Source organism: Austrofundulus limnaeus, unplaced genomic scaffold, assembly GCF_001266775.1.
Source record: "Austrofundulus limnaeus strain Quisiro unplaced genomic scaffold, Austrofundulus_limnaeus-1.0 Scaffold53, whole genome shotgun sequence".
NCBI classification, from domain to species: Eukaryota; Metazoa; Chordata; class Actinopteri; order Cyprinodontiformes; family Rivulidae; genus Austrofundulus; species Austrofundulus limnaeus.
In genome coordinates, this window is record NW_013952455.1 from 1,778,091 (window position 1) to 1,787,814 (window position 9,724).

A 9,724-nucleotide genomic window follows, 5' to 3' on the forward strand; every position below is an offset into this window, starting at 1 on the left:
TACTTGGGTTGTTACCGACATCTGGAGGAAATTTCATGTCAATAGCACCTCTAGTGATATATTTACTGAGAAAAATGCTGACGTGTTCAATACTTATTTTACCCGTTGTAGATAAAGCAGGGTAGTCTTTACGTGTAAGAGATCTTTAGGCAGCCATTTTCTTCCTTTTTTGTATGGTTTTATGCAGAAAGTGTCCAGTTTAGTCATAATTTTTAGTCTTGTGTCAAATTCCCACATGTTCAGTTCATCAGGACTTTTCAATGGGGCTTTCCTTTGGTTGGGATATTAAAGTATCCCTCCTGACTTACTGTGTTGTACCTCATCAGATTTTAGTTGTGAGAACAGTTACCCCATGGTTCACCACTGATTTAGCAAACGTCCAAGAGAAACCAGCTCTGGGCACACGCAAGAAGCTCAGACTGAGGCTGATTGGTTGTGTTTTCAACAACTATGAACAGCTACACAACTTTGTACAGCTACTATTCGAAAAGCTAAATGAGACTACTACTTAACTCAATTCACAAATTGCCTTAATGACCCAGGTTGATCTCACTGGGACAGGTTAAACACATATATTATATTGTAGCACAAAAAGTAAGGAAATGTGTATTTGTTTGATTATTTCTTTGTTGTAACAATGCTTCTTAGCAATAAATCTTGTTAATCCTGTTAATTTCCTTACATGGTGCCACATTTGTAAGGAACATGATTTGTGGAATGAGCAGACCTGAGTAAGTGGGTTGCACCTGAAAATTTAGCCAAATTTGCTCTGACAAACAGCTTAGTTTGCTGTTGACACTTGTTTTGAGCTTCTGTTTCCCCCAGGTGATGCCAATCAGGTGTCCAGTAAGGTTTATTGCCAAGAAGCATTATTACAACAAAGAAATAATCTACCAAATACTAATGTCCTTGTGCTATGTTTATATTCATAGATGTTTTATTGTACTTGAAGGTCTTGTTCTCATCAGAATGTTTTTCTCAACATTTGGTTTGGACCTTAGTTAGTCTGGCAAACAGGCCACTCCTAGTACTTCACCTGAAGTTTCAGCACCAAAGTGCCTTGATTGGGATTTGACACATAAACTCTTAACTCCACATGCTGGCAACAAGACCACTCTTTCAAATCCTTCTTACGGTAACTTCTAACAACCTTTGTACATGACGGATGAGAAATGTACAAAAGTTTCCTGGGGGTAGATACTTGGGCTTCTTGTTTTGTACTTCTCTTGTCCAGTTCTCTGAATTTAAAGACAGGCAACATGTCATGCCAAGTTATGACAAGTTTTGACAGTGGTGGGCAGCACTAATCTAAAAAATTAGTTCCACTAGCCCTAAAGCACTCTATTTAGGTCCCCTAATTCTAAAGCACTAACGTACTGAAAATTTAGCAAAAGCTAATTCTAAAGCACAAATAACCCAGTCAACCCATAAACATTCTTCAACAGACAACAAGACTCACATATTGCCATGTTGCTCTCTTAGGCCTTATCATTGAAATGCCACAGCTATATTTGGGTTCATATATTGTTAATAAGTCATCTGGTGGATAAGTGACACATATGAACAAAATGTGTGACAGGTTCAGCTTCAGCTGTTAACATTAACGTTGATCAATAACATTTATAGTTAGTGCTATTAAATTTAGCCTATAAATTTAGCAAGTGCTAATCCACTTATAAATTTTAAAATTAGTAAAAGCCCTAAAGCACTAATCAGGAAATTAGTTCCCCTATTAGTGCTTTAGTGCTTTAGGGGAACTGTGCCCTCCATTGAGTTTTGATTTATCTATTCTATTTCCTTTATTTCTTGTGTGAACTGAACTGTACATTTGAAATACTCAAATTTATTGTTTTTCCTACGAGAAGAAAATATTAATTTTGTGGAGTTGAAACAAATAGAGTATCTCTGGGGTGCTCTTTTTTTTTGTGGAAAAACTACAGGGAAAATGTATTCATCCAGTAATATATATGTATTTGTTCTGACAAAATACTMATTTTAGGTTGTTCATTTCAGCTGTACAGTCTCGTCAGAGTTTCCACCAGTTTCTGAGTGCATTGTGAAGGTGAAGGAAACACAGACACCTTGATTTTCAGTTTTGGGTAACTTTACATTTTTTTAAACCTCTGGAAGTTCAGCRCTTACCTTTGTATGCTGTCAAGTTGTTCATTGGAATTGAATGTCAAATGCTTGAATATCAAATATAAAGAAATTTTAAAAATTAGGGTGGTTTATATATGAATTTCTACATATATATGCATATATATATTTATCAGTATGTAATCAGACCAAAATCACTTGAGGCTCCCATTGGTCGAGTTGGATAAGTTCCCCGTTCTCAATGGCTCCCAGGCAGATGAGTGCTTCATCAGATAGGAACAGTTATAAAGGTACTTAAAAATGATTTATCTGAACAATTTAGTATGCTGGCAACTAGAATACGACACTAGAGAGATGGGGCAGATCATTTTTTCTACAGTTCACTTTTAGAAGAATTTCACTCAGTTAGGTCCTGTTAGCTTAGCAACTGGAAGCAAACATAATCAAGACCATTAGATTGCAAAGAAATGATATTTTACCAATGAACAATTCATATGCAAAGTGGCAATGCAGTCCTTAAATAATTTAGAAAATTTTGAGTCATATTTATAAATAGAAATTTTGTGCAACATTTGTTTGCTATATTTATTTGAGGATTACATTGTATTAGTTCAGTACAAAGTGTTTGTATGTGTGCAAAGTCACTCCAAATAATTTATTATGAATTATTTTGCTTTACAAGGAGAAAGAAAACAACAGGGATAATTGAATTAGATTTTACTTTTGTTGATACCCATGTGCACTGTGTGATATGAGGATTTCACTACTTTGTTTTTAGAAAGTTTCAAAATCAATATATAATTTTTAATTGTTTTAATTTAAAAATATTTATTTTTGTATGTGAATGTACGTATATAAATTGGCAGTGAGATTTAGAAAATCCGCTGGTGGCTAAGCCTTCCAAAGGTCAGATAGTAWAACTGCCCATTATGAACAGTATTTTAAGATGTAGTGCTCTCAGAGAACTTCAGATCTCTGTTGTTCAATTCAGGTCCTGAACACAACAGAATAGCTCAGATCCCTTAAACTGCAGAATTAAATTCTGCAGCACAAAGTAAAAACAATTTGTTCAGTCGGCTGTTTTCTTTCTTTTTTTAACTCTATTATTAGAGCTCATTTGACGTTTGAGAAGTTGCTGGTGTTAAATTAAGCAATGGGTCTATAATCAGACATTTGGTTCTTTTTAATGAAAGGAAAGGTCACATTAAATAAGAAATTACATTCTAAATTTGTTTTTGTTTTTTATCCTGTCAACTATTTATCACTCGCTGCCAAAAGCAAAGGGCCGGTAATGTTTTTAATCATGTTGTGTTAGCAAAATGTCCCATAAACCACCAGATGGATATTAATGAAATGTTCAGAAAGTAATCATTGAATGTACATTTACATCTGACTGACTTTTGGAATCAACACAACTCAAGATGGCTGCTTTGATCAATTGAACTTAGACAAAAAACATTTCTAACTCACTAAACTTTGGTGTGGTAGTAGCTGTGAGTTATTCCTCWCACAGACTCTAAGAAAAAGATCTTGCAATTTTGCATGAATGTGCGTAATATACCAAAAATGACTCTAACCCTTTCATTTGTCAACACAAAACGATCTTAGTCCAAAACTCTAGCAATAAAGCCCTCTTGCATTCCATCAAGGATTGTCAGGCCTTTAATTATGAGGTGTATTTTCTCTGATTAAAACCTTTTCTGGCACAGAGAAAACAATTTGAGCTTTTAGTGCCCACACTGCACGGGCATTTCTGTGTAGAAATGTGTGCACAACCTGGGCAGATGCAGGAAACAGACTGTTCCAAAACAGGAGGAGGAATGAAAACAAGTAGAAGAAAAATAGTGCCAGTGAGACAGAATGAAAGGAGGGGTGGATATTACGAGGAATTTAAGTCTTAAAGTCAGTCCTAAACTAAAAAACAGGAACTCTGCTGTTGATTTCCAAAACACTGAAACACAGATTTGGTATAAAAAAAAAGGTCGACTACGGAAAAATGAGACTAGAAGGTTAAACACACATCCCCAAACACCTCATGGAGTTGTCAGGTGTGTGAGCCCATACTCACACACACATCCACAAGCAGGCGACCCCGCCAAACACAGCCTGAGCTTTATTTCATGGTCTTCACACGCTCATGAGGGTGTTCGTCTCGCTGCAAACACAAAATATCTCTCGGCGTCTCGAGACAAATGGTTTTGTTTGAACTTTGTACAGTCTGTATTTTTCCAAAACACTAAAACACACGTGAGAATTTATATTACTCTGCGCTCGGTTTATCTGACTATAATCAAACTGCGGTGTGCATGAGGAATAGAAAGAATATGGAAATTACAGGCCGAGCGGTTAAACACAGAGGAATAAAAAGAGCCGCAGTGTTTAAAATGTGGTACAGAGGCAGCAGAACACGTGACGAGATGAAGAAATCTCTGAGAAAGCACTTTCACACAACGTGAAATAACCACAGCATCATTGAGTCTTCTTTTTGCTGCACTCTCTTCTGCAATGAGGTTCACCCATCAACAAAAGACGCCGGGATCTGTGGGGTTGTAAAGTGGTGCGGAGAGAGAACACACAAATAAACTTGTGTGCTTCGTTGGGGGCTGTTGTGAAACCTCGGCTTCCTGAAGGTTTGGATAGCCAAGAAACACACTGCCCAGCAGAAAACAAGTCCAGCACCCAGACAGAGAGGTGGAAATTGAAACTAGAACATGCTGAAAGGTCACATGAGTATAGCAATGATTACAAGATCAGAACAAATGGAAATCAGAGTTGGCAGCATGGGCACTCTGCTGGTCAGATGTCAGTAGGGTGTGGTAGCCCCTCTGGCCTGGATACAAACAGCGATTTGGTGCAAAACTCAGTCATACAGTTGTTATAGCTTCTCTTGTGGTAACTTAGCCCATAGATGTTGGCTCAGGGTTGACAGACTTCATCCAAACTGATCCCAAAGATATCCAACAGAGGAATGTTGGCTGGATGCAGAGGGACTTCAACATGACTCAGGCTATCCAGAACAGGTGTTGTCTTGTTGAAAGACAACACTTGCGTTCAGAGGGTGCTGCCTCAGGAGCAGGAAGACATGTGGACAAAGGATGTCACTGCGATACCCGTGTTCTGCAAGGGTCCCCTGATTCACCACCACAGGTGACCTAAAGTCAGACCCTGTGACTCCTCACACCAAGAAACCAGGAGGAACACCGGTGTGTTATCCAAAACATTGGTCCTCTTCCCTCAGCATCACCATAAAGCGGTTTGATGGTGATCTATGGTGGCAAAGTCAAGATTCATTGCTTTGAATGATCATCAGTCTAAGCCTAATGGTTACAGCAGCACTCCAAACACTAGACTGTGAGCCTGGTCTCACATTATGAGCCAGTAATCAAGACACAATATTACGAAATATTATAAAGAGTTCAATACCTTTGTCTAGACGGTAGGCACAGATGTCCTGGGGTTCTGTAAACCAGTGATTCCCATCCAGGGGTACTTGTACCCCTTGGGGTACATGAGCATATTACAGTGGGTACATGGAAAAATTCCCCAGGTGTATAAAATTAAAAATAGGACTGGGATATGTAGGGCCCTATCACGGATTTGACTCAAAATGGAATCCAGTATGAAATGCAGAATCTCATGCAATTTGCTCATTTGGGCAAGTTTCTGATGTATTTTGGATGCTGCTGCTTTCTGCACCTGCCGTTACCTGGTTTGTTTAATTACTTATTTACTTTCAAGGCAACATTTTTATCTTTATCTTTTATCTTTCTTTGAAAAGAATAAAATGCCTGAGAACTAAATGTTCTAGGGGGTTAAATAAAAAAATTTCATTTAAACAATCAATTTTTTGTACATTATGGTTTTGGAGAATCATCATTACGTTTGACAGAGGGTGTACTAGTGGTATGACAAAATGACTCAGGGGGAACAAAAGTCTAAAAAGGTTGGGAACCACTGATGTAAACCTTGGTGTTACAATTTAAATATCCTCCCTTGGTGTGATTGGTCATGGGCAGGGATAAGAAACTATATGTAGACAGATATACAATATACTATTTTTTTATTAAACACAGCCCTCAAAGCAGCTCATAAATTCTAAGAGCTGCTTTAAAAGTCACTTTTTAAGTTAAAAAATAATATTAACAAAAAATTATATATTATTTGTGAGGTATCTGTTCTTAGAATTTCAAGGCAAATCTTTGTGTTCAGTCTAGAGACGCTGTCTGCCATGAAGGATTTTAATATAAAACACGTTGCACAAAGCTAAATATGAGAAACTTACTGAAGTCACCAGTACATAAACAGCAGCGACTTTTTACCAGAAACACAACCAGCAGGAGTCTGCACTCAGGGAATTTTATGTCTTCTTAATTCTTGATAAAGTAGGTGTTTATTTTTGTTTGCGCTAATTTTATTCATATTTATTAAACAAGAGTACAACTGTTAAAATGACAGTTTTATTACATTTGGGTAAGTGTACATTACTATGTGGCCTTCTATTTACTTTTAAAAAGTCAAACGATTCCTCTCAACTGAATTGAGTAAAGGTAATGTATTTACTTTACATAATGCATTACTCAATTCAGCTTTGTAGAACCATTTGGCCTCATTTATCTTACTTAAATCTATGTCATCTGTTTTGTAAATGTTCATGACATATGTTGGTGTAATCACTGATTCTAACACTGGGTCACTGTGATGTGTACATAAGTCAGACAACTAACCACACAGCATAACACAAGTGTTTTGGTTTATGTGTTGCTGGCCCATGCATGGAGCGCCTCTGGCAAACTGCATCTATGTCACCAAAGGGCTGTCATTCTTTGCTGGATCTGGGTCGAGCATTACTGCTCAGGTATGAACATGTGGGCAAGAACTGGACTTATTTTGCTATGTGGGATTAATCTGGGAGGTATCCTCTGTTTCTGCTGACCTTCATTCTCTAACTGATGTCCCCACTGTTTTTTCATTTGCGTCACAGAATATAGCTCTTTTTTAAGCCCTGGTCACCTGAACGAGGTCAGCTGTTACACTGAATCCAGGACTTCCTGCTGGGGTCAGCAGAAACTGAGTCACCTGTACTGGTTCTCATAAGTTCATGTGCATCTCTGTACCAGTGCCCAACAGCCAGTACCGGGTCACGCCCTCCCCTCTGGATCCCCCTCTTCACTCGTGCCTGTTCTCCCTCCCCTCGTGCCCAAGGTGTGACAGAGAGCAGCCTTGTTCTGTGGTCCTCTCCTCCTTTCCACCACGACCCCTAAAAAATCCCAGATATCCCTGCAATTTCCGGTGCAATGTTTATTTGGCAGAAAGTGGGAAGGGGCCTAAAGAAAAAAGGCYTCACTCACAAACAGCTTGGGTCTGCGTTCGTGAGTAAACATGTGCAGGAGGGGTGTGCATGGCGAGCGGTAAGAAGGACTGAGGCCCATGTGTTCTCGTCCTGACACACAGATCCCACCTCAGCAGGGACACAGAACAGGGCTCTGTTCAGGGGCCCCAACCGCCCTCGAGACACCCCTCAGCTGCTTCAGCTCCATGGACATCGCCCTCTGCTGGAAGATAGCAGCATGGCATAAGAAAAATAACATGAAATTAAAAACAAACTGGCATACCTTGACGTAACACCACCTTTTAATGCCAGGGTATTAGTCTAAAGTCATGTTGTAACTATTCACTTGTGTGAAACATTTAAAATAAAGTTTAATCACAATCTCATTAATTATTGTTGGGTGTTGTGCTCCTAATATGTGTTGGGAATGACTTTCAGCCACAATCAAATCAAATTTTAGCTCAATCTCTGCAAAATTTACTGAATTATAACCATTATGTCTAATGTGGATTAATTGAGGTGGCCATCTTGAATTGGGTTTATTTCAAAGGTTAATCAGTTGGAAATGTGCATCTAATTATTATCTTCTGAAAGTTTCATTAAAATCTGTCCAATAGTTTATGAGATATTTTACTTACAGACAGGCAGGGCTGAGTTCAATACTAAAAGGCAAACTTTTGGTTGCAAATCTGGTGCAAGGACCACATGGCGATATTGACTAACTCGACTGCCTGAAAATATTTAGGCTTTGTTTAAAACTCATTCATCTTCATGGGTCATATCCAACATATTTGTTAAATAATTGCTGGTATCTTCATCTTGAAGCTGTATCTACTGCAATGACCATTGCCAGTGGTAGACAGTAATGGAGTACATTTACTTGAGTACTGTACTTAGGTACATTTTTTGAGTATCTTTACCTTTTTTTTGGAACTTATGACTTTCACTCCACTATATTTTAAAGACAAATATTGGACTTTTACATTTCTTACAACACTGCAGAACAACGGTGGAGGTCTAAGAGTGGAAGGAGATTTTAAAGGTCCAACTATCTTGTCGAGGCCTCTGTCCATCCTGTTGAAGTGTCACAGCTTCTGTAAAAGTCCACAATGAATAAAAAAAAATCTTATTTATGGCTTGTTTTTGGGAAAGATGGGAAAGTAGAAGAGATCAGTGTACCAATAGTCCAACTTCTCATTCTTACAAGAAGAGGAAGCTTTCATTTTCTCAGAAACATCTCATTAAACCTCACGTGGATAACCAATCAATGTTTTAATGATCTTCTTTTCTGTGCTCCTCTCTCCTCAGTGTCCAGTTCAGTCTCTCCGAGCCTGACTTATGTTTTTATTTTCTCAGCGCTGGACGTCACAACCCACCCACTCTCTTTCATCTCGTTGCCCTCCTGAACATGAAACAGTTGATCTCTTATTCTTCCATTGTGATAAATAATAAATTTAGGTGGTATTAATGTAGTCCACTTAGTTTTCCTTCTGAGAACAATAATCCTGAGTGGGAGTTATCTGAGAGTTTAATTAAAGCCAGTGGTTCCTGGGATATTTTGCTAACATGACAGTTAAWCAAACTTACACACAGAGAAAGAAATCAATACACAATCACCAGGTTTTTATGGTAGTGGTTGTTGGATCTGATCTGTTCTTCAACCTCAGTTTCTCATTTTGCTGAATGAATAWCTGTTCAATCCATCCATTATCTTTACCCCACCTTCTTCCTTTCAGGGTCACTGGTGCATATCCAGCAGTCACTGTATAGTTTCATCAAGCATCCAACATGGATGACTCACAGTGAGTTTGGTGCAATTCGGTCTATCTATGTGGAAGTTATGGCGTTTTGAAAGTCTTGGTGAGAAGGTCAACCTCGAGGCCTGGCCACGCCCCCTCAGCATGCTCAAAAACTCACCGTTTTGAWTAATTTTAATCCCCCATGTCTTAACAGTATACTAACCAAGTTTGAAGCCGATAGGTTAAAATCCCTAGGAGGAGTTTGCAAAAGTTTGACATGAGAGGGGCAGGGGACACCCACAGGCCGCAAGTTTAAATAGATATAAGTTCACAACATTTTTTAGCACTTTCTGATTTTCTGGAATCATTCTTAAGATGTTTATTTCCTTTTTACAAAAAGATATTTCTATTTCAAAGAACAGAAACATAAGTTGGTTTTGCTTAAGTTTAAGATTGAACCAGTCAATAAATCCAGCCTGTCAGAGACCTTTTTAATTAGATAATACTAGCACTAATACTGAAGAAACTGTTCATTTTCACATGATGAGATCTTAGTTCA